The following is a 25,422-nucleotide window of genomic DNA, read 5'->3' on the forward strand; positions in this document are numbered from 1 at the left end:
TGTCTCTACTAGCAGATTTTTGTTTCCCTTTTTTTTTTTATTATTATTCCCTTTTTCTTTTTTCCTCTTTTCCAGGTAAGTGCATTTTTTTTTCTTTTTACTTTTCATTTTCCCTCCTTACCGGTAAGTGCATTTATTTTTCCTTCGTTGGTAACATTATTTCTTGTGTTAGGTTTTCATAAACTGTGAAAGCTGTTTGTGTATCTGTTGTAGCCACTGTCTAGCATGTGTGTGTGTGTGTGTGTGTGTGTGTGTGTGTGTGTGTGTGTGTGTGTGTGTGTGTGTGTGTTTGGGGGGTTCTAGTTGGGTGAAGGTTAAATTGAGAATCTGTGAAACTGTGAGTGCTAGTCACATCTGTATTATGTCATATGAGATTTCCCATAATTATAGTATTAGGGAAAGTCTGAGGTAGTAGGAATGAGCTACCATGAGAGATTGATACTGAAATGAACCCCTTGATGCTGCAGAGGACCTTGAATGTGAGTAATCAGTACTGTGAAACCATGGGCCTTGACTGTGCGGTCCTTCCATGTGATGTGGAAGTGTGACATTGTGTAATTGGATGATTCATGGAGGAATCTGCATCAATGGATATAGAACCTGACTTGTCCACCTGTGGTGCATTCTTAACATGGCCTCCATGCAGTCAGTTGGACCTAACTTCTGCCATGATCAGCTGTTGACCATATTTGTTTGTTAAGTCCTCAAAAGTGTGTGGATAGAAGCTACCTCCACCATTCTCATGTATTGGTGTATTTCTTTATATTTTCATTGTAACACTCTAACCATTTCTACCAGAGAAACAGTGGCAGTAGCCTGAGTCTGAGCACTGACATATTTGTTGTTGTGCAGACAATGCCTTATGTGTCTCTTGAACCAGTTTGTGATCAATGCATTTGTCTGTCACCCCTGTGGATAGGATGCAAAGTGGATATTCTTATCTCTGATATTATCTTGTCATCTTCTGAAGGTTCCCTATGCACATCTGACAAAGATGTGGAGTTTCAAGGAGCCTCAACCCCTCCTGGCAAAGGCAAGTGCACATTGTATACTACCTTTGAAGCTGCCTCACCCATTCCAGAGTCATCAACCTGCTGTGAGGCCATATCAGTAGACTTCACAACTAGGACACTTTCAGGCTGTGTCACAGTATGAGAGACTGGGATCACCCTCAACAGTCATATGGCTGTCAACATCAGTCTGTTGTGGCATACCATAACCTTTCATTGATTATTAATGTGCTGCCATGCCTGCGAACTGACAACAAGAATTTTACTACACTATGCCCCATTGCTCACTTCTTTTTTAAATTCTGGTACATTTATAAGTAGAGGTGAAAAGAAAGGAAATTCATATGCATCATGTCATGCTTCTGTTTGCAAGAGTCGTATTGTCAGTCCTGAAATAACTGGGGGAGTGACAACCGAAAATGTTATGTAGTAATACAGTCTACTAGCAAAAAATGTCAGACTGTACACAGTTCCACACAATAATACTGACCAGCTTCAACACCTGTATCAACCTAGTGCAGACATATCAAATTGGCAGTATCCATGCCACCTTGAATAATACCCTTTCCAGTATCCCCTGCATCATAATAATCACCTCAGCACCTCAGCTGCAGTCATCCCAGAAAAAGGAGTGTCCTCCTCTTCCAGCACATCTTTGGGCTTCATCTAAGGGACAAGTGGTTGGTCTACTCATGTGGGCAACCAGTGACTTCCCAGTCAGCACCACTTGGAGCAGTAGAGATGCAAGTGGCCTTAGAGGTTGCCATCAGGAGGGCTGTATAAGCAGCTGAAAGGCATAAACTGCTATTCATAACACTGTCTGATGCTCCTGGAGAATTATTTGAGTGAAACTCAGCAAATCACTTAACAATTCAGTGCTTTCAGGTCACACCTGAAAGAATGCTTGATTTTCAGGGTGTTCTTGTCTTAGAGAAAACTAAATTTATAAAGGAAGGTCCAAACTTAATGAATAATTATAAACTCTGAAGGTGATCTACAAAGTTCAAGATTAAAGCTAAATACATTTACATCATCCTGAATCTTGATCAATATCCCAGCAATTCTGTATGTTCAATGACATTTGTACAGTCATTCAGCTTTTGGAATTGTGAGACAGAGATCCCTAGAATGAAATTTTAGACATGATTATTCTTATCCTTGAGTTTTAATGATACTAATTAAGAAAACTGCAGAAGCCCAGGAGCAATGTCACCTGCATGTGGTGTAGGGGATTTGCTCAGCAAACAAATATGTTCAAAAGTATATGTTTGGCTTGATTTTCAGTGTCAGTTTTAAATTTCCACTCTTTTAATTCTAAGTTGCAATATATTGAGCAACAACACTGCCCACTGAATACACTATTACACATAGAGAATAAGTAAAGATTCCATCTAAAAAGCATATGTTTATATACTTAATACTGAAAATAATATTTGTGCATAGGGAAGTGCATTTTGCTACACAAAAAATAATAAATACTACTCATCTTTGAGGGGACATGGCTTTACTCTGGTGTGCATCTCATAGGTAGGTACTATAAATACTACTCATCTTTGAGGGGACATGGCTTTACTCTGGTGTGCATGTCACAGGTTCATAGGTAGGTACTAGGCTATTGGCCCAAGGGCCTAAGTAAGCCTAGCCGACAACATTACCTGGCTTACGCCACCCCAGAAAGTTAATTTCCTGTGCCCCTGTCGAGCAGAGCCACAGAAGTGATCCCCAGGGTGTATTTCCTATTTCCCATCCACTCATCAATATTTTTCTTGAAGAATGCTAATGAGGAACTTTGCTTGACATAGATGGGTAGCTTGTTCCAGAGTATAGGAAGTCTCTGGGACAGGAATCTATCCCTCTAGCATGTCCTGTTTATTGTGGTGACAAGGTTTAGGTCCCTAGAGCATGTAGCTCGGAGAGATAGGGATTTCTCTAATTGTAGCATGTCCAGCAGCTTTGGGTTTAACATAGCTTTATATGTTAGGCAGAGATCTCCTCAGAGCAGGCGATATGCTACAGAGTAAAGCTGGAGTTTTTTGAGACGATCAGTGTAGGGCATCTGTTTGAGGCAGTGGCAGCTGGTGACTTCAAATCAAAGGGGGGGGGGGGCTGCAGGAGACAGCTGAATGGGTTGGGTTAATGGGAAGGGATGCGGCCAACTAGAAAGCAGAGGAGCTATGTTCAAAACCACAAAAACTGTAACTTTAATTAAATATGCTGCCCTGGGTTCCAAACCGTTATTATGAGAGTCCAATAAAGACAAAATGAAGTGTAGAATAAAAAAATATTTTTATGCATTGGCTGCATGACAGCTTACTTAATATCTAGATGGAAACTAAAAGGTATTGAGGCATGAAAAAATAAATTACTTTTTAAATACATTACTGGAATGCCAGTCAAAATCAAGTATAAGAAAAGCAAGCAGCACTCAACTCAACCCACTTCTTAATGCACTGCAGTTCTAATTATAATGTACATTCAGCTTTATTAAAATACCAAGTAACATGCTGAAAGTATCAGTCTCTGTGATACCCCCACTTGTAAAAATGTTTCTTATCCCAAAAAGACCTGCTGCCTGACAACAACTATCTACTTGTTTCATGGGGAAAACATGATCAAAGTACAAAATGAAAAGCAAACAAGAAACAAGCTCAGGATACATTGCTTAAAGGGTTACTGTACAGGTTATGGACCACACACGATAGATTGGCATTCTGTTTAGTTTACAGGAAAAGCCTGCAAAGATGATTGCAAGTCTCCAACAAATGTAATGAGCTTCTTAAAATAATGTAATCCTGTCCTTTATTACAAATACTGTCATATGCATTTCAATACCCAAGGCTTATATGTTATCTAGTTATGTAAGTATTCTCTGCATGGCAACAACAGAAAGGCTTTCAATGTTGGCAATTCTTTAACAGTATGCTTATTAAAGCTTACTTGTATCTTACAATCACAGGCAAGCTTACCTGAGGGTCATTAAAGCACTGCTACTTAAACACAGAGCAACAGGCACTTTCTGAATAATAATAAGCATAAATCAACAGTATAAAAATAGGACAGAAATGAGAACATTCTGCAAAATCAAGCACAGATGAAAAGCCACTTAGTACTTGTGTCTACCTTGGATGGGGGGGATACTCTGCACACCTACACTGCATAACTGCTCCTTGCCTTGCTTGGACACATCCAGAGTCACTACATGGGGGAGTGGGGGTGCAAAAAGTATGTCACAATTTGAAATGTCTCTGGCTGACTGTGATGGTCCTGACACATTTGTCATACCTCTCAACCTCAGAGCAAGAAATCTGGACAAAGCCATACATAGAAGTGGGACAAAGGCCCCAAAATAAGGACAATTTTAAATATTGCTCTTATAAACGTAGAAAGATAATAGAATAGGAGGTCTTGCATTAGTATGAATTTTTCTGAAGGGTATGGAATCTGAAACTCAAATGTCTGTCATTATTTTCTAACTTCAGTCTTTAATGATTTGCCACTAATTTGCCAAAAAATACAGTTTTATGAAAAACGGACCAAAAATGTGATGCAAAAATATAAAATAGCCACACAATACAGCTGGGAACCTGTCAAAGAAGGAACACTTTTTTTAATATTAGTACTGCTAACTTGAGCAGCTGACAAAATAAAAGAATCTACATGCATTTCTGAAATAAAAATAATCTATAACTCTGATTATTACAGTTATTTATTCATTGTAAACCCTCCACATTTTCTTTCAAAATTGCCATTATGTGGAGGGATTATTAGGGGAAGAGCAACATTTTGAGCCAAAATCGGGGACAGTTGAGAGGTTTGGATATGCCTAATCCTATAAAGCAATTTATTTGCACATACCTCTCAACCTGTTAATGCAGGAAATCTGGACAAGGCCAAATATATTGGGGGAACATATAAACAGTACTAAACATTGCTCTTGTATAAATTGAGACAGTTGATAGAATAACAGGTCTTGCTTTAGCATGCATTTTTCTGAAGGCCATGAAGTCTGAAACTCTGCCTGCCATTATTTAGTAACTTAATTCCTAAATGATTTGCCAGAAACCCACAAATTTTATGAGGAACAAACCAAAAATAAGAAGCAAAAATCTATTCATTCTGCAAAAATCTGGACAATTGAGAGGTACAGTTCAGCCAGGGCTGTCTGAGTTTGCTGCCCTTCCCCCCTTACAAAATCATGGTCAAATGGAGCGTCCCCCCTGCAGCCATTCCAATAAACCATTACTTGGCTATTTACCATAAACACTAATGTGCATACTGCTTTACTTCTGCGATGATTTGGACTTAATTTGAAAGTTTTATTTTGCATTTTACAGCACAAACACTAATAGATATCTGCTAAGCAATGCAGTCTCACAATGAAAACAGACTTAGCATTAAAACGTCTCTGCCCTTGAAACTCACATTCATTGAAACAGCATTGAAACCCACATTCAAAGAAAATACATTTTGCCAGTGGTAGATAAAGATTAACTTTGGGCTGTTTTCAAATTACAGGCCCCTTGCACACAAAACATACACATGCTCTTTGATACACCTTTCTGATTGTATTAAGTTATATTCCTTGTACAATACAGAACAGTTTTAGAGGGCTTTTTAAATTTATTGTTTTGAAAATTTTTCCAGTAAACAAAGAAACAAAATGCATGCACCAATAATGACAAAACTGCCCAGTTCAGAAAGTACAGTTGTGTACCTACCATAAATGTAGATGTTCGAGTATATTCACTATTGCAGTCATTACTCTTGGGTTATCCTGCTGGCAGGCTACCCTCAGTCGGCCAGAATTCCAAAGTCTAGGTCCGGCGTCGGTTGCTGTTACCTCTTCCCTGACGTCAGTGCGCCAGGGGTATAAAAGATGCAGCTGATGCCATTTTCTTCAGTTTTTCTTGCCCCAGATGTCAGGTGCCCCCAAATGGTAGGCTGTAAAATATGCCAATAAAAAATGCATGCACAAAAATAACATTTCCTTCATCTACAAGCAAATACACCAAAAAGGTTGTATAGGATAGAGAAGTGTAGATAAGTCCCAGCAAAGACAAGGTGGATGGAGGGTGGGTAACCTTTACTGCAACAGTGAATACATTCGAACATCTACATTTATGGTAGGTACACAACTGTACTATGTTCATCGTGTTTCATTGTTGCAGTCATTACTCTTGGGTAGAATCCCAAAGCTAAGGTGGCTGGGCTAAATAGGATTAGGATAGGCTATGAGGCCCTGCAGAACTGTAGTGGCAAAGCCTGCTCTGGACGTAGAGTAAAGAGGTAAGTGGTAGTGCTTTGTGAAGGTGTGCACTGAGCTCCAAGTTGCAGCCTCTAAGATATCTTTGGTTGGTACTCCTCTGAGGAAGGGTGCTGAAGTGGCTGCTGCTTTGGTAGAATGCGGCCTAATGCCCTTAGGCACTGATTTGCCATGTTGGAAATAGCAGAAATGGATGCAATGGCCTATCCATTTTGAAATAGTCTGTTTTGAGATAGCCTTTCCTTGTGATCCTACAGCATAAGACACTAAAAGTTGCTCAGTCTTTCTGAAAGCTTTAGTTCTGTCCAAGTAGAAGCATAGCTGCCTGTGTATGTCCAAAGAATGGAGAATTTTCTCACCCTTGTTCTGTGGGTTTGGATGAAAGGTAGGCAAGTGAATGGTTTGGTCGAGAGCCACACTGGACACCACCTTAGGCATAAACGTAGGGTTTGTCCTCAGAGAAGCCCTGTCTGGATGAAAGATGATGAAAGGTTCCACAGCCATGAGTGCCTGTAACTCTGAGACTCACCTTGCAGAGGTTATAGTTAGGAGCAGATCTGTTTTCCAGGATAAGAATTTTATATCTGCTGTTGATGCTGGCTCAAAAGGAGGCAGTGTGAGTTTTTCCAAAACATAATTGAGGTCCCAGGCCGGAATTGGTGCTCTCCTTGGAGGCCTAATGTTTTTGTCCCCTCTGAGGTACTGCCTTATTAAAGGATGTGAAAAAATAGGTGGTTCTATATTGTAATGGGCGAAATGGCAGAGGCGTGAATCTTAATTGATGAGAAAGAAAGGCCTTTGTTCAGCATCTCAATTAGGTATTGTAAAATCTGAGGGATATTTGGTACATACATGTCAATGCCTTGTTCCTGGTTCCAAGCACAGAATCTCTTCCATTTTTCTGCATAAGATTTTCTGGTACTGGGCCTCCTGGCCTCCAAGATGACATCCATAACAGCTTTTGAAAGAGGAGTTTTCAGAATGGCTACATTATTTGCCATGCTGCCAGATTTAAGATCCTGAGTTGGCTGTGCAGGATCTGATTGTTTTGTTGGGTCAGCAAGTGAGAAGTTTGAGGTAAAATCCATGCTGGACCTTGAGACAAGCTCTTTAGGATTGGGTACCAGTGCTGGCATGGCCAGTCTGGTGCAATCAGAATAATTTTTGGCTTCTCTTGTCTGACCTTTAGGAGTACTCTGGGAAGGAGAGGCAGTGGGGGGAAAGCATATACTGTTAGATTTTTCCAGCTGAATGATAGGGCATCCACTTTCCATGCTTGCTTGTGATAAATCCTTGTGCAAAATCTCTGCAATTGGCAGTTGTGAGGAGAGGCAAATAGATCTATGTCTGGGCATCCCCATTTCTTTATTATCATGCTGAAGACTTGTGGATCCAGTTTCCATTCGTGGGGATCCATGAGGTTTCTGCTTAGTTCGTCTGCCAGAGTATTTGTTTTTCCTGGCAGGAATTGTGCTTGCAGGTGAACTTGAAGAGCCAATGCTGTGTCCCATAAGGTCATTGCTTGTCTGCAGAGGGGGTAGGAATGTGTACCTCCCTGCTTGCTTATGTACCACATGACCGTAGTGTTGTCTGTCTTTATCAGTAACTGTCCTGGATGAAGCAGGTCCTTGAAAGCTGTCAGGGCATTTTGAACAGCTAGCATCTCTTTTTGATTGATGTGAAGATGCATCTGGTTTGCAGGCCATGTACCCTGAATACATTTTCCTGCCATATTGGCCCCCCAGCCATAATCTGATGCATCCGTTGTCAGTGTCTGCCTGGCTGTGGGTAAACTGAATGGCAGACCCTTGTTGTGGTGACAAGCTTCTGCCCACCATTGAAACTCCTGTTGTAGGCAGGGAATGAGTGCAATTACTGTCTCCAGGCTGTGGCAATGCTGAGTCCAAACACTTTTTAGATACCATTGTAGTTTCCTCATATGCAGTCTGGCATATGGGATTAGTAGAATGCGGGATGCCATGAAACCCAAGGCCTGCAGGAATTTCCTTGCAGATAAGTGGGTTTTTGTTGCCAAGTTCTTGAAATAAGTAATCAGTTGCTTTTGCTTCTCTGCCGTGAGATAAGCCATCTGGGCAGTTGTATTTAAGCTTGCACCCAGGAATATTATCTCTTGAGAGGGCACTAGATTTGATTTATTTTCGTTTACTGTGTACCCTAGGCCAATTAGTAATCTTTTTACAAATGCCAGATGCTTTAGAATAGTGTCTTTGTTCTCTGCTTGAATTAGGCAGTTGTTCAAGTAGGGATATATTTGAATTCCTTTTTGTTTGCAAAATGCAATTACTGGTGCCAGGCATTTTGTGAAGACCCTGGGTGCAGTAGATAAGCCAAAGGGCAGTGCAGAGAATTAGTAATGCATTGAGCCAGCTATGAATCTGAGGTATCTTCTGCAAGATTGTCTGATTGGGACATGCAGGTATGCCTCTTTTAGGTCCAAAGTTACGAGCCAAGCCTTTTTGCCCTGCATGGGCAGTAGCTGCTGTAGAGTCAACATCTTGAATTTTGGAACTTCCAGAAACGTATTTAGTGTAGACAGGTCCAGTATTGGTCTCCAGGTTTTGTCCTTTCTGGGTACTAGGAATATTCTGGAGTAAAATCCTTGCCCCTGCTCTTGTGGTACTTGCTGAATGGCCCTCATGTCCATGAGGGCTGTAATTTGTTTTTGTGCCTCTGCCCGTTGATTGTGTGGCAGGTTTGGCATACCCTTTGACCTTGGTAGAGTGTGAAAATGGAACCTGTAGCCTTGGGACACTATGTTCAGGACCCATTTGTCTTGTGTAACCATTTGCCAATTTGATGAAAAAAGTGCTAGTTTTCCCCCTAAGGGGGCTGCCAAAAGAAAAGTGCTTGGATCTGGTAGAGGAAAGTCATTGGGACTGTTTCCTGTAAGGTTGTGATTTGTCTACTCCACTTTTGGAGGTAGGAGCACCCCATTGTTTAGGCCTGTATGAGCCTTGGGGCTGAGTTCTTCCTCTGGGATGCCTGTATCTGCCTCTTTGAGGTCTGTTTGACACTGAAAATGACCAATTTTTAGAAGGCCAGTTTCTGCTAAACCTGGGTTGCTGTACCTGTAAGAAATCCTTGACTGTCTGCATGGATTTAGCTTTATCCTCCATTTTTTCAACACCTCTTCTGCTTTAGTGCCAAACAAAGTATCATGTTATAATGGTGCATCTAATAATTTTGCTTTAACATGATCAGGCAGATTCTGTTCCTTTAACCAAGCATGCCTTCTAATAACAGAACCTGTAACAGCGGCCCTGCAAGAGGCCTCCAGTGAATCATAACCACATTGCAAAGCATGCTTTCCCACTTGTTCAGCTGCATGCAATAAATCCTGCAATTCCTTGTTCTCTGAACATTCAGTATTTGTCAACAATTTCTGTTTAAGCAGAGACATTAAATATTGCTGATATTTAAGCATATGAAACTGACAATTTAAAGCCCTCACAGCCAGGGTAGCAGAAGTGTAGACTTTTTCCCCCATCTGTCTAGAGCCCTAGAATCCCTATCAGAGGGGACAGGGTTTTTTGCAGTGGAAGCTTTGACCCCTTTGGGAACCTGAGATATAGTTTCTGGGTCAGCAGCAGGGTTTTTGTATAGGAAATTATGAGAATCCGAGACCCTGTAGTATCTGTCTGGCTTAGCAGGTGCAGGGGATAAAGAGTCAGGGGACAGGCCGGACTCTGAAAAAACAACATCTACAATGGCTAGAATAGGTGGAATAGCAAGGGTATGTGCTAAGGAAGTAGCAGAAAGTCCCTGAGCCTTTTCTTAGATTCAGAGTAATCTTGGCTCTCCCAGTGGAAATGCTCCCTCATAGTATGCAGGGTTTCCCCAAAAGAATAATCCTCAGGAGGATAGGCTGAAGGAATGGATTCTTCAGCATCAGAATCCTCATAGGGAAGCATGGAGTAATCCTGTTCAGAAGAGGAATCAGAGGAAATCATACTCTGTCTCTTGCCTAGGCCCCTTATCAGGAGGGGGATGGAAGCCCCTGATCAAAGTAATTAGGTCTTTGGCCATTTTGAGCATCTGTTTTTTAGGCATGAAGGTTTGAGTAGGAGAATGCTGTACTTGTTTTTTTGTCTTTAGAGCTGCTTTAGTTTTTGTCTTTGAAGCTGAGGATGGCTTAATATATAGTTGTGTAGGTCTGAAGACACCCTCAGAAGCCAATGCCTGCTCAGCGGCTCCGGACCCATCTGAGGGAATGATTTCTGAGTGTCCAATACCTTGAGTATCCAGAGGCCCAGTTGGCTCCACGTGGGAGTCGGTAGCGGCCTGTGGCTCTGAGGTAGCGGGCGCCAGGGGCTGCGAAAGTGCCTCACTGAGAACCGGCGAACTGGCGACTGGCCTAGAAGAGGCCTCGTCATCGGTTTTGGACCTCGGATGCCTATCCTTTTCCTTGTCCTTGCATTTTTTGTAAACTCCGGTTGTCGGCTGGTCTGACGGCATAATATAATTGAATCTACGGCCAAAGTAATGAAAAGCACAATCAAACCGACGCTTGATAGTGCGTTGGTTAAATCTAGCACAAAACTGACAGCTAGCTATGTTGTGATCAGGGGCTATCAAGGAATACAGTAAGAGTGAAAATCCTTATGAGGTATTTGCTTCCCACAAGAAATACAATTGTTAACTTTTTCTGACATCGGTCTGGAGCAAGAAAAAAGTTTCCCCAATGGGGTACTTAGCTTTAATGAAGACTTCGGTTCTGAAATTTGGATTTGAAAATCTCAGGAGTCAGCCGACCGGCACTTGCAAACTGCTTTTGTTTCAGGCACCGCTTGGCAAGAAAGACTGAAGAAAATGGCGTTGGCTGCATCTTTTATACCCCTGGCGCACTGACGTCAGGGAAGAGGTGACAGCAACCGACGCTGGACCTAGACTTTGGAATTCTGGCTGACTGAGGGTAGCCTGCCAGCAGGATAACCCAACAGTAATGACTGCAACAGTGAAACACGATGAACATCATTTCCATCATAAAAGTCTACTCAAACTTCTACAGTCTACCAGTATCAGTAAATATGCACAATCTCTGAAGAAGTAAAAGTAATCTAAATAATTCCACATTAAAGAGATCTGTAACTAATGACGAGGTTGCTGCTAGCAAACAACTTTATATTTCATTGTTTCATCTACAAATAAAGTGCCTGTTGCCCTTGAGGAATAAATTGCCTATGTTACACTAAAAATGATAAGCTAGTAATATTGCAGTAGGGAATGGATGGCAAACTGATAAAAGGTTCATAGTTACTAGGTATCTTCACCAAAAAGGACTGCAGCATCCACCCCCTTTGTAACACAGTACAGTATCAGCAAAATCTACTCAACACTCAGCTGTATCTCTGAAATGTGCAGCTCAAGAAATCTGGAAAAAGCCAAAATTTATTGGTGGGGTACAAAAGCCCAACAACAGGGGCACATTTTAAACATTGCTTGTATAATGTTGGAAAGTTGCTAGAATAAAATGCTGTGTTACCACCATACATTTCACTGCCAAGGCTTGAACCCAGGACTCTGTGGAAAACAGTCAGAGCAACACACCACTATGCCAAATTAGCTGTTTTGTGAAAGAGAGGAAGACAGAAACTTAAATGGCTACCATTTAGTGAATTCAGTTCTCATCATAGCTGTCAACCTCTTAGCATAAAACACATGATCAAAGCCAATAATGGGGGGGAACACAGCCCCCAAACATATTCAGTGAATTCATAGGTTCATAGGTTGGTACTAGGCTATTGGCCCTAGGGTCTATACAAGCCTTGCCATAACAATTCCCTGGCTATTTCTTCCCACAGTATTTACTTCCCTGGACCTCTGTCTAGCAGGGTGACTGAAGCAATCCCGGGGTGAATTTCCTACCTCCCATCCAATCATCACGGTTCCTTTTGAAGAGGGCCAAAGAGGTGCTCTGCTTTACATGTATGGGCAGTCTATTCCAGAGTCTGGGGAGTCTCTGGGTCAGGAACCTATCCTTCCAGCATGTTTTGTTCATTGTGATGACAAGGTTTAGATCCCTGAAGCATGTGTCTCTGAGGGATTGGGATTTCTTTAAGTGTAGCATGTCCAACAGCTCTGGGTTTGACATGGCTTTGTATGTTAAGCAGAGATCGCCTCTGAGAAGACAATGTGCGACAGACTGTAGGTGGAGTTTTTTTAGATGGTCAGCATAGGGCATCTGCTTTAGGCCTGTGATTCTTTTAGTGAGGTATTTCTGCAGCCTTTCCAGTTGTTGCAGATGTCTTGAGAGGTACATGCCAAATGGGGCGTTGTATTCTATAATGGGTCTAATGAGGGATGAGTACAGTGGGACAATGACCTCCTTTTTTCTGGATGAAAAGCCCTTAGTGATGAGGTGTGCCACATAGAAGGATTTCCTGACTATTGTGACAATGTGGTTGTCGAAGGTGAGAACACTGTCCACCTGTGTCCCTAAGTCTCTTATCACACTTTTGGTGTTTAGTGTACTGCCACCTATGTGGTAATTCACAGGTACATGTTTTTTTTCCCAAAGGGGATAACTATACATTTTTGGCATTGAGCTTGAGCCCATTGGTCTGGCACCAAGCATCTGTTTCTGTAAAGTCCTTTTGTAGAATATCCACATCATTTAGGGATTCAATAATGGCTCCCAGTTTGCAGTCATCTGCGAACTTTGTTAGCCAGAGTCCCTTAGTGTTGGCCTGTACTTCAGAGAAGTAGATGCTGAACAAGAGTGGTCCCAGGACTGAATCCTGGGGTACTCCACTTGTCAGTTGTCTGGAGCTGGATATGGAGTCAGCTACTTTTACAGTGTGGGTTCTGTCAGTAAGCCAGTTGGCAACCCATTGAGTGACGTAGGGATTAATGGCCAGCATAGTAAGTTTATCTATGATTTTAGAGTGGGGGATGGTGTCGAAGGCCTAGGCGAGGTTCAGATAGGCTGTTTGGACCATCTTACCCTTGTCCACAGCTCTGGAGACTGATTCAAAGAAGTCAATCAGGTTCAGGAGACAAGACGGCCCTTTATGAACCCAAACTGTGAAGGGTCCAGTGTTTGAAGGTTGTCAATGTCTTTGTTTATAAGTTCCATGATAATACATTCCACGGCCTTGCAGATCAGGCTCGTCAGATGGATGGGGGCAGTAGTTCCTGGGATTGAAGGAATGGGATAACTGTAGCTGTGTGCCATTCAGTGGGCACAAAGCCTGAGGTGAGGCTATGATTAAACATGACACTTAGGTGAGGTGCCAGTTCATTTTGTAGTTCATGTAGTACACAGCCTGGGATGTTGTCTGTTCCCATGGATGCTGTATTGGAGAGTGCATTTTTTTACCTGCATGGCCATTATTATTGGAATTTGGCAATCCTTTGGTATTGAGACGGGCCCTTTAGGGGTTGACGTTTGCACTGAATCGATCTGCCAGGATATTGGCAATATCCTTGGGATCAGTATATTTGATGCCATTGTGTTGTAGCTCAGAGAAGATCTCAGCATTGCCATTTAGATTCTTGACATAGCTATAGAATGCCTTGTAGTTGTCTTTGGAATCTTTGGCAATTTTATTTTCATAACTAGCTTTGGAGGATTTTATGAGGGATCTCAGCTGATTAATGAGGCTGGTAAGGGAGTTTTTTGCATCCTGGGATTTTCCTCTTTTCTGCAACAGTTTCTTCCTTTTGTTGTAATGTTTGTTTATGGCAAGGGACCACCAGATTGGCTTCATTTTTTGGCGGAGAGCGTCTTGGTTCTACTGGGGATGGTTCTTACCATAGCTCTCAACCTCTTAGCAAAAAACACCTGGACAAAGCCAGTAATGGGGGAATACAGCCACCAAACATATTCAGTGAATTCAGTTCTTATCATAGCTCTCAACCTTAGCACAAAAACCTGGAAAAAGCCAATAATGGGGGAAATGCAGTCCCCAAAATAGGGACAAATTTCAAATATCCATCTTATAAACTTAGAAAATTGCTAGAATAAAAGGTTTTGTGTTACCATGTACTTTCTGAAGAATATGACATCTGAAATTCAAATGCTTGTCATTTTTGTTTATTTAACATTTGTTAACCAGGAAAGTCTGACTTGGAACAAAAGCCAATTTTCAGCAGAGGCCCAGGGAGAAACACTCCAGACACATGTCTTTGTAAGATGGGAGGACACCAGAGCAAACCCACACAAACACAGGGAGGACATGCAGACTCCACACAGAAGGCATCTCAGCCAAGAATCAAACCAGAGAACCTGTAGCTGTCAGTCAACAATGCTACCACTGCACTACTGATTGTGTAAAGACACAAAAATACAGAAACCACAGATTTTATGAGGAACAGAATAGAACTATGAGGCAAAAATCTGCAATTCTTTTTACAAATGGTGGTGGGTAGGGAATTCAGGCTCTTGCCACCTGGGCCCAAGCCTCTGTATTCTCTACCCACCACCATATAGCAACTGGGGGCATTTTACACACACACACACACACACACACACACACACACACACACACACACACACACACACACACACACACACACACACACACACACACACACACACCCACACACACGCACACACACACACACACACACACACACACACACACACACACACACACACCCTTCTCCTGCAGTCCATACCTGAGAGAGCAGTAACATCCATTCAGTCATCCTAGTTCTTCAGTTAGGTCCATTATAACACACACACCCTTCTCCTGCAGTTCCATACCTTAGAGCAAGTTAGTAAAATGAGAGCAGTAACATCCATTCAGTAATGTCTGTTGTAAAAGCCTGCGAGGCTTGTCCAAGGTCTTCAGTAAGGTCCATTGTAAAACCCTGCGATGCTCAGATCTGTTGTAAAAAGCCCCCAGAGGCTTGTCCTAGTTCTTCCCGCAAGACCAGAGCAAGCAAGCTGGGTGCTACCCAGCCTGCGGACATTGTAGTCCAATCCCCTTCCAGTCTATGCAGTTGTAACTGCATAGACTTCTGGGATATTGCTGTGATATTGCTGTCTTCCTAATCTGGACTGCTGGTGAGACAGTCTGGATTCTGTACTCATGCTCCAGACTGGTTCACCCACAGTCTGGATATTGGAAATGCCGCGAGTGTTCATGCGTGATGTTCCATGACTCATGTTTTTTTTTTTTTCTTTTCTTTTCTTTTCTGTTATGTTTTACAGCTGGGGGGCTGCAGTCCTGCAGCCCAATAGCACAAGCCGTACCCTGATTTGAGGCCAGTAATCCTCTTTGTGAGGTACTTCTGTGGTCTTTCCAGCTGCTGCAGAAGTCTTGTGAGGTACATTCCAAAAGGGACGTTGTACTCTATAATGGGTCTAATGAGTGCTGAGTAGAGGGGAACAATGGCCTCTTTTTTCCTGGATGAGAACCCTTTTGTGATGAGGTGTGCCACAAAGAAGGATTTCCTGACTACTGTGGTGATATGATTATCAAAGGAGAGACTATTGTACACCTGGGTCCCAAGGTCCCTTATCACACATTCGGCATTAAGTAGACTGCCATTTATGTGGTAGTTCATGGGTACAGAGTTTTTACCAAAGGTGATGACAATGCACTTTTTGACATTGTGCTTGAGGCCATGCCTCTGACACCAGGCATCTGTCTCAGTGAGGCACTTCTGTAGGATGTCCACATCATTTGGGGACTCGACTATGGCTCTAGTTTGCAGTCATCTGTGAACTTCATTAGCCAGAGGCCTTCTGTGTTAGCCTGTACTTCAGAGAAGTAGATACTAAACAGAAGAGGTCTGAGGACTGAACCCTGTGGTACTCCACTTGTCACTGGTTTGAAGCCAGATTTGGAGTCTGCAACATTTACAGTGTGGGCTGTGTCAGTGAGCCAGCTGGCAACCCATCTTGTGATGTAGGGATTTATACTTAGTTTAGTGAGTTTAGCTATAATTCCAGAATGGGGAATGGCATTGAAAGCCTTGGCAAGGTCAAGATAGGCTGTGTGAACCACCTTACCCTCGTCTATGGCTTTGATGACTGCCTCAAAGAAGTCGATCAGGTTCAGAAGGCATGATCTGTCTTTCATAAATCCGAATGGGGTGGGGTCCAGAGTTTGGAGGTTACCAATGTCTTTGTTTAAAGAAAAACAGGTGGAAACTCTCCAGTAACCCACCGGAAGCCTCAAACAAATCACCCAAAATGTTGGAAACAAAGAAGCGTTTATTTAAGCTCAAACACAAGCTTTTCGTCAGTTACAAAAACCAATTTCCTCAGAACGGATACAATGTCATAGAAATTAAACCCCTTCTTATATTTTTAGCCTTCCTCTCACATGATCACTAAAAAGTATGTTAAAAATACATTACTATTTCAAAAAACATCTTAGAAAACTATCTTAAAAAACCATGCTGGTCATATTAAATGAAATGTCCTTTGATAAATATATGTACCCCAAACAACATGTACTAAAAAATTGTGTTAATAGAATGAAATAATAAATGTATCACAAAATATTACTTGCACAAGACTGTTGTGTTTAAAGAACTTGTTATGTAGCATAGAATACTGTCTGTCATATAAATGCAGCAGGTTACCCTCAGATGAAATATCGGTTAGAATACATGGAAATGGAAAACTTATTTTACAAAACACTTTCAGCATGCATTAGGAACACGTATTATATCAGATGGTCTGTAAAATATGAATGCATGAAAATGACCTTAGCTAAAGTGACAATTTAAAATGTATACAAATATAAAACTATGAAGCATGTTAACGCAACACATTTCCAGCACAAGCCTGCTCAATTTGAAACACATAACTTATGACATGGAACCCTACATGTTCTTATTTTGATACTTTAATATGTTAGTATGTCAGACTGAACCATTTGAAATATACTAATATGGTCCCCATAACCACCCACGTGGTCCTGCTACTTCTTAAGAGGGAACTACCCCTATCTAATTAATGACTTATAACCAAAACTACAATATACCAACAAAATATGCATTTAGACGCTTGTAAAATTATATGATTACTTCATCTATTTAAACTTTTAAGTTTTAATAAACATGTAATTGATGGCATGCCATTGATGCCAGGATAATGGCAGGCATCTAACCTTAGCTGCCAGACCAATTCCCTACTCCAAAATGAGTGAATCTGGTCCCTCCCTCCCATCCGACTGTACTTGATCAATTACTTGGAATAAGAATTTGGATGGAATTTGGATTTCAACATTCCAGCCTTCGAGGATATCCATGACTGTGAATAATCCCCAAGTAACTTCTAATTTAAACCAGTGGCTGAACCGTTCTTTTTTCTTTTCATGACAATCAAGGCATCAATACTCCAGAACAAGGTATGTCAACTGAAACTGATTTATCTACTAAATTAAACTTGTTCGATCAAAAGTTAATGAGATTAAGGAAAATTCAGTTGGAGGTAGCATACTTTGGAGAATGCAAGCAATCCAAAGTAGTTCCCAAGGGATTATGGTCTTGGCAATACCCAATGGGGTTGGTAGAGGGATCAGCATTTCACATGGACTTAATCCAATTATTTGATAGACATGGATTTGAACTTTTGAATTTGATGTGTAAACACTATCAATTGGCTGCTGATGGCTTGATTACTGATATCAACAAGCTGGATGGGGAGATAAAAAATGACTCAAATTTTCATAGGAACCGGTTCGATTATGAACGATCTTTTAGTAGTATAGATCAATACTATCTAAAATTACGTCTAACAAGATCAAAAAACAACATAGGGATGTAAAGGCTTACAAAGAGGGCCTTGCCTACCCAAAGCCTCCTACATCTCAAGGGAACTTTTTGGCTTTTACTACATGCCAATCTGATGGACCTAACACAGCTGGCTCGGGAGCAGAAATGAGAACCAGCAGTGTGGAGAATCTACCTGTAGAATATATAGATCTTTATGAACCGGTGCGACGAAGTGAACGTTTGGCTTCTCAGTATAGGTCAAACAACCCTACAGAGGAGGTGGACGGTTCAAATTTTCAGAATCCAGCCTCGACCCAACCCTCACATCAAGGCCGGAAGCCCAGGAACAGGTCAAGGAACAGGAGAAACTAGACCTGACCAATACTGCTAATGGTCAAGCTTCTTTGAATTCATGTAACATTATAATGAACATTGGCTTGGACTTTAAAATTTGTAATTTTTCTGAATTTGTTTTCACTAATGAATTAGTGGAATTATTAGCAAAAGGGCTCTGCGGTGGTGGTGCTGCGGTAGTGTTGTCGCCTCATAGCAAGATGTTGTCCCGTTCGCTTCTCAGCTAGATCTTCTGTGTGGAGGCATACGTGAATGGGGCGTGCCTTCGTTGAAGGTTGTGCATCAGGGCTGGTAACCCGGTATGTAAAAATCCACTACCAATCATTAGCGACTGGAGTTCCGCTGTGGCGACCTCTAACCGGGAAAAGCCGAAAGACACAAACAATTAGCAAAAGGGCTCTCTTTTGTGCCTTCTAAGAGGGCAGATTTGGCTAAAACTATAATAAATTTGAAATGATTTGTCAGAAAACAAAACCTACAGTTATTGTTGGGCAATCTAACAAGGGACAAGGGTGAGTTTTTTGTATCTACTACTTACAACCCTCCTTTGTACCCCTCATTGGAACTTTTCTAACAGATATGTGAACTTGATATACGTCACTTGCTGAGCCAACCCCTATCATAGCAAACATCTAAATTTAACATCAGCAAGGAGGAGAGGTCCTTATTAGATTCACTATGTAACTCTCCAGTCAGGGTTATGCAACCTGACAAGGGAGGTGGGTTGGTAGTGATGAACGAAGTGGATTACATTAGGAGAATGGAGGACATTTTAGTTTCAGAGACATACATGGAAGTGTCCAGAAATGAATTGAATATAGGCCTGTCTAGGGTATCTTCATATTTTAATGACATGTTTATTAACAATGTAATAGATTTAGATTTATTCAATTTCATGTCCTTACCAGCTCCAAGGGTTCCAATTATATTTGGGTCTCCAAAAATCCACAAGAACCCTGTGGACCCCCCCCATGCATCCTCTGGTCAGCGCCAGGGGTAGTATCACCTATGCCAGTGCTAAAGTGGTGGATACAATCTTGATGAAATATGTGGTGAGTGAGCCTCAAATATCTAAAGATTCCTGGTCTTTTCTATCTAGGGTCAACAAAGTACCATATAGTGTAGATAGTCATTTCTTGACTATAGATGTGAAGGATTTGTATTCCTCCATTCCCCATTCAGTAGCTTTGGATTGGATTCCGACCATGATGATTACTAAGCAAGCTCCAGCTGAGGAGATTCATTTGGTCAGTGAATTGCTAGACATTATTCTGTCTTGCAATTATGTAACATTCAACAAAAGATACTTCCTTCAGTTGATAGGTGTTCCCATGGGGTCTCCATGTGGAGCCAGTGTGGCCAACTTGGTCATGGCCTATTGGGAAAGGGAGAATGTACAAGCTAACTCTTTTGTTCAAGGCAGGGTGTTGATGTACACATGTTTTCTGGATGATATAATTATCATCCTCAAAGGGGACGAGGAGGTAGCAAACTCACTCTTAGTGTTTTTCAATTCCTCGACTGGGTTCCTTAAGTTCACTTCTTGTTTTGCTTCAGACAGGATTGCATATTTAGATGTAGACCTGATGAAAGATAAAGATAATAGTCATTTTGTAGCCAGAATACATCGGAAGGAAACTTTTTCCAACAGCTATTTACAGTTCTACAGTTGTCACCCCTTTTCACAGAAGAGATCCATCATTAAAGGTCAACTGGTTAGAGCTGCTAAGATGGTGACTAAGGACAGTGATTTCATGGAGGAATGCAACTTCATGAGAAGTCTTTTTCTTAATAGAGGTTACCCAGAAGGGCTCATTTCTGATCTCTTGACGGAAGTACGGAATAAGAGGGAGACAGGTTTTTATTTACCTATTCTTAACCAAACTAGTGTACCCCAGGAAAATTATAGTTCTAGCCCAGTTCTAAGAGCATCTAATCCTTGTAGTTTCATCTTGACTTATAGTATGGATGTAAAGGAGATTATTTCTACTATCCAGAAAAACTGGAACTTAGTTATACAGGATGGCTCCACTCGGAAGAAATTGATGGAATATCCAAGGATGGTTTTTAAAAGGGGTTATAATCTCAAAAGCATCCTTGAGAGGAAATCTAGGGTTCCAAACTTTAGAATGAGCATGTACAAATGTAACATTTGCCGTTATTATAAGAATATTAAAGTGGGCGCTACTTTTGAAGTAAGGGGTAACAAGTATGGAATACAGGGTAGATTTAATTGTACCAGTTCCCAAGTAGTTTATTTGGCCAAGTGTTCCCAATGCCCGGTTTTCTATGTCGAGAAAACAGATAGGAAACTACAAGAGCGCATGTATGAACATCTGTATGCTATAAGAAAGTGCAAGTTGGAGAACGCTTTGGCGAAACACGTCATAGAGTATCCTCAACATGAATTCTTATTCCAAGCAATTGATCAAGTACAGTCGGATGGGAGGGGGGACCGGATTCACTCATTTTGGAGTAGGGAATTGGTCTGGCAGCTAAGGTTAGATGCCTGCCATTATCCTGGCATCAACAGCATGTCATCAATTACATGTTTATTAAAACTTAAAAGTTTAAATAGATGAAGTAAACATATAATTTTACAAGCGTCTAAATGCATATTTTGTTGGTATATTGTAGTTTTGGTTATAAGTCATTAATTAGATAGGGGTAGTTCCCTCTTAAGAAGTAGCAGGACCACATGGGTGGTTGCGGGGACCATATTAGTATATTTCAAATGGTTCAGTCTGACATATTAACATATTAAAGTATCAAAATAAGAACATGTAGAGTTCCATGTCATAAGTTATGTGTTTCAAATTGAGCAGGCTTGTGCTGGAAATATGATGCGTTAACATGCTTCATAGTTTTATATTTTTATACATTTTAAATTGTCACTTTAGCTAAGGTAATTTTCATGCATTCATATTTTACAGACTGATATAATACGTGTTCCAAATGCATGCTGAAAGTGTTTTGTAAAATAAGTTTTCCATTTGAGGGTAACTTGCTGCATTTATATGACAGACAGTATTCTATGCTACATAACAAGTTCTTTAAACACAACAGTCTTGTGCAAGTAATATTTTGTGATAAGTTTATTATTTTATTGCATTAACACAATTTTTTAGTACATGTTGTTTGGGGTACATATATTTAACAAAGGACATTTCATTTAATATGACCAGCATGTTTTTTTAAATTAGTTTTCTAAGATGTTTTTTGAAATAGTAATGTATTTTTAACATACTTTTTAGTGATCATGTGAGAGGAAGACTAAAAATATAAGAAGGGGTTTAATTACTATGACATTGTATCCATTCTGAGGAAGTTGTTTTTTGTAACTGACGAAAAGCTAGTGTTTGAGCTTAAATAAACGTTTCTTCGTTTCCAATGTTTTGGGTGATTTGTTTGAGGCTTCCGGTGGGTTACTGGAGAGTTTCCAGCTGTTTTTTCTTTATTCAGTTTTTTCTACGATCAAGTTTGTTTTGAATGTCTTTGTTTATGAGTTCCATGATGATACGTTCCATGGCCTTGCAGACCAGGCTTGTCAGGCTAATTGGGCGATAGTGGGATGACTGTTGCTGTGTGCCATTCAGTGGGCACAAAGCCTGATGTGAGACTATGATTGAACATGGTGCTTAGGTGGGGAGCCAGTTCATTCTGAAGTTCGTGTAAAACGTAGGCTGGGGTGTTGTCCGGTCCCATGGATGCTGTGTTTTTGGTTTTAGAGACTGCAGCTTTTACCTGCATAGATATTATTACAGGGACTCTGCATTCTTCCTGTACAGATATGGGCCCTTTAGGAGGTGAGAGGGGAGTAAAGTTAGCACTGAACCCATTTACCAGGATGTTGGCAATATCAGTTTGTTCTGTAATTTTTGTGCCGTTGTGCTGTAACTCAGAGCATATATGGGTGTTGCCATTGAGATTCTTGACATAGCTATAGAATGCTTTGTGGTTGCCCTTAGAATCAGTGCTGATTTTGTTTTCATAGCTAGCTTTGGAGGATCTTATAAGGGATCTCAGCTTCTTATTGATGCTGACCAGTGAGCTCCTCCACTCATGGGATTTTACTGTCTTTTGCAACAGTTTCTTCCTTCTGTTGTAGAGTTTGTTTATGGCAGGGGACCACCAGATTGGCTTCCTTTTTTTGGAGGATAGTGTCTTGGTTCTGTTTGGGATAGCACGATCCATGCACTCGTGTAAGTGCTTGTGGAGTGCATTTGTGTAGAATTCAGCAGTCATAACTGTATTGTCCATCTGCATGGGCGTCATGAAGTTCACCACTTCTGTCTTAAGAAGCATGAAGTTGGCTTTGGAGAAATTTTTTACCATGGTTTCCTTAATGGTGGGTGAGGGTGGGATGCGGATATCTAGGGTGATTAGCTTATGGTCGGATCTGACCAATGAGGAGTTGACTTCAGGTGTGGAACACTGATCACTCATGTTGGTAATGACTAGGTCTAGGATATTGTTGCCTCTGTTGGGGGTGTGGATAAGTTGATCCAGGGCATTGAAATTTATGAATTCCAGAAAGCATTGAGCGATGGAGTTGGTACATGAGTAGTTTTCCAAGTTAATAGGTTCATAGGTAGATACTGACTATTGGCCCTAGGGCCTATATAAGCCTAGACAAAAAGGTACCCTGGCTTTTGCCACCCAAGAAAATTATTTTCCTGTCCCCATGTCGAGCAGAGCCACAGAAGTGATCCCTGGGGTGAATTTTCTATTTCCCATCCAATCATCCAGATTTTTCTTGAAGAGTGCTAATGAGGAGCTTTGTTTGATATAGATAGGTAGTTTGTTCCAGAGTATGGGAAGTCTCTGGGACAGGAATCTTTCCCTCCGGCATGTTCTGTTTATTGTTGTGACAAGGTTTAGATCCCTAGAGCGTGTAGCTCGGAGGGATTGGGATTTCTTTAAGTAGAGCATGTCCAACAGCTCTGGGTTTCACATAGCTTTGTATGTTAGGCAGAGATATCCTCGGAGTAGGTGATATGCGACAGAGTAAAGCTGGAGTTTTTTTAGATGGTCTGCGTAGGGCATCTGTTTTAGGCTGGTAATCCTCTTTATGAGGTATTTCTGTGGCCTTTCCAGTTGTTGTAGATGTCTTGTGAGGTACATACCAAAAGGGGCAATGTATTCTATAATGGGTCTAATGAGTGACGAGTAGAGGGGAACAATCACCTCTTTTTTCCTGGATGAAAAACCTTTTGTGATGAGGTGTGCCATGTAGAAGGATTGCCTGACTACTGTGGCAATGTGATTATCAAAGGAGAGACTACTCTCCACCTATGTCCCAATGTCTCTTATCACACTTTCAGTTTTAAGTAGATTACCGCCTATGTGGTAGTTCATGTGTACAGAGTTTTTACCAAAAGGGATGACAATGCACTTTTTGGCATTGTGCTTGAAGCCATGGCTTTGACACCAGGCATCTGTCTCAGTGAGGCCCTTTTGTAGGATGTCCACATTGTTAGGAGTTTTGATTATGGCTCCTAGTTTGCAGTCCTCTGCGAACTTTGTTAGCCAAAGACCTTCTTTGTTAGCCTGTACTTCAGAGGAGTAGATACCAAACAGGAGAGGGACCCAAGACTGAACCCTGTGGTACTCCACTTGTCACTGGTCTGAAGTTGGATTTGGAGTCTGCTACTTTCACAGTGTGGATTTTGTCAGTGAGCCAGTTGGCAACCCATCTTGTGATATAGGGATTCATTCCTAGTTTAGTGAGTTTATCTATAATTCCAGAGTGGGGGATGGTGTCGAAAGTCTTGGCGAGATCTAGATAGGCTGTGTGAACCACCTTACCCTCATCTACAGCTTTGGTGACCGCTTCAAAGAAGTCTATCAGGTTTAGGAGACATGATCTGCCTTTTACAAACTTGAACTGTGTGAGATCCATAGTTGGAGATTACCAATGTCGCTATTTATAAGTTCCATGATGATACGTTCCATAGCCCTGCAGACCAGGCTCAGCAGCCTAATGGGGTTGTAGTTCCCAGGGTCCATGGTGGCTCCCCCTTTGTGGAGTGGGATGACTGTCGCTGTGCACCATTCAGTGGGTACAAAGCCTAAGGTAAGGTTATTATTGAACATGGTGCTTAGGTGGGGTGCAAGTTTGTTCAGTAGTTCATGTAGAACGCAGCCTGGGATGCTGTCACATCCCATGGATGCTGTGTTCTTGGCTTTGGAGAGTGTGTTTTTTACCTGTGCAGCCATGATTACAAGAACTTTGCATTCTTCCGGTAAACAGATGGGCCTTTTAGGGGGTGGGGGGTGGGGGTAAAGTTAGCACTGAACCTATCTGCCAGGATGTTGGCAATATCAGTTGATTCTGTATATTTAGTGCCATTGTGCTGTAACTCAGAGTGGGGTAGTTGATATTGCCCATTATTAGAGTGTTTGGTTGAACTCTAATATTTTCCAGTATATCAAGAAAAGAAGAGTGGGAATCCAGGGCATGGTGGGTGGTCTGTAGCAAGCTACAATTTGGATTGCAGTTTTGCCCAGAGTTAGTTGCACTTTGATAACCTCGGATGCATTATGCTGCGCAACTAGCCTGGAGGTTTGTATATCCTTAATGAATATGGACACACCATCGCCTTTGGTGTTCTGGTCCAGGTTAGAATGCTGAAAATTGTGGTATGAGTTATAGCTTGGTAATGCAGGGGTACTCTCTAGAGCCTTGAACCAGGTTATCAGCAACTGCACATTTATCGATGTTCTCCATTTTAAGGAGTGCCTCAAGTGAGTGCATTTTGAAATTTAGACTTCTAGCATTGAGTAGCATTACCCTCAGTTTTTGCTTGCCTGTTCCTGTTATGGTGGTGAATTTGTCATTTAAACCTTGCCTAAAAAAGGCACTATAGGGGTGGCAACAGCCTTAGCCAGTATCCAAAATCCCAGGGGCGACAGGTGCAGGCCATCTCTGGCAAAGCATCATGGTCTGTTGACCATGTCATCCAAGGAAGACAGATACTGGATTCCCTTAGAATGACACCAGCTGATTGTTGAAGTCAATCATTTTGACCTTGTACTGCGGTATCATTCTGGGTGATGGCAGGATGCTACTCAGGGCTAAGGTCACCTGCCTGGACT

Source organism: Protopterus annectens, chromosome 9.part0, assembly GCF_019279795.1.
Source record: "Protopterus annectens isolate FY-2018-M chromosome 9.part0, PAN1.0, whole genome shotgun sequence".
NCBI classification, from domain to species: domain Eukaryota; kingdom Metazoa; phylum Chordata; order Ceratodontiformes; family Protopteridae; genus Protopterus; species Protopterus annectens.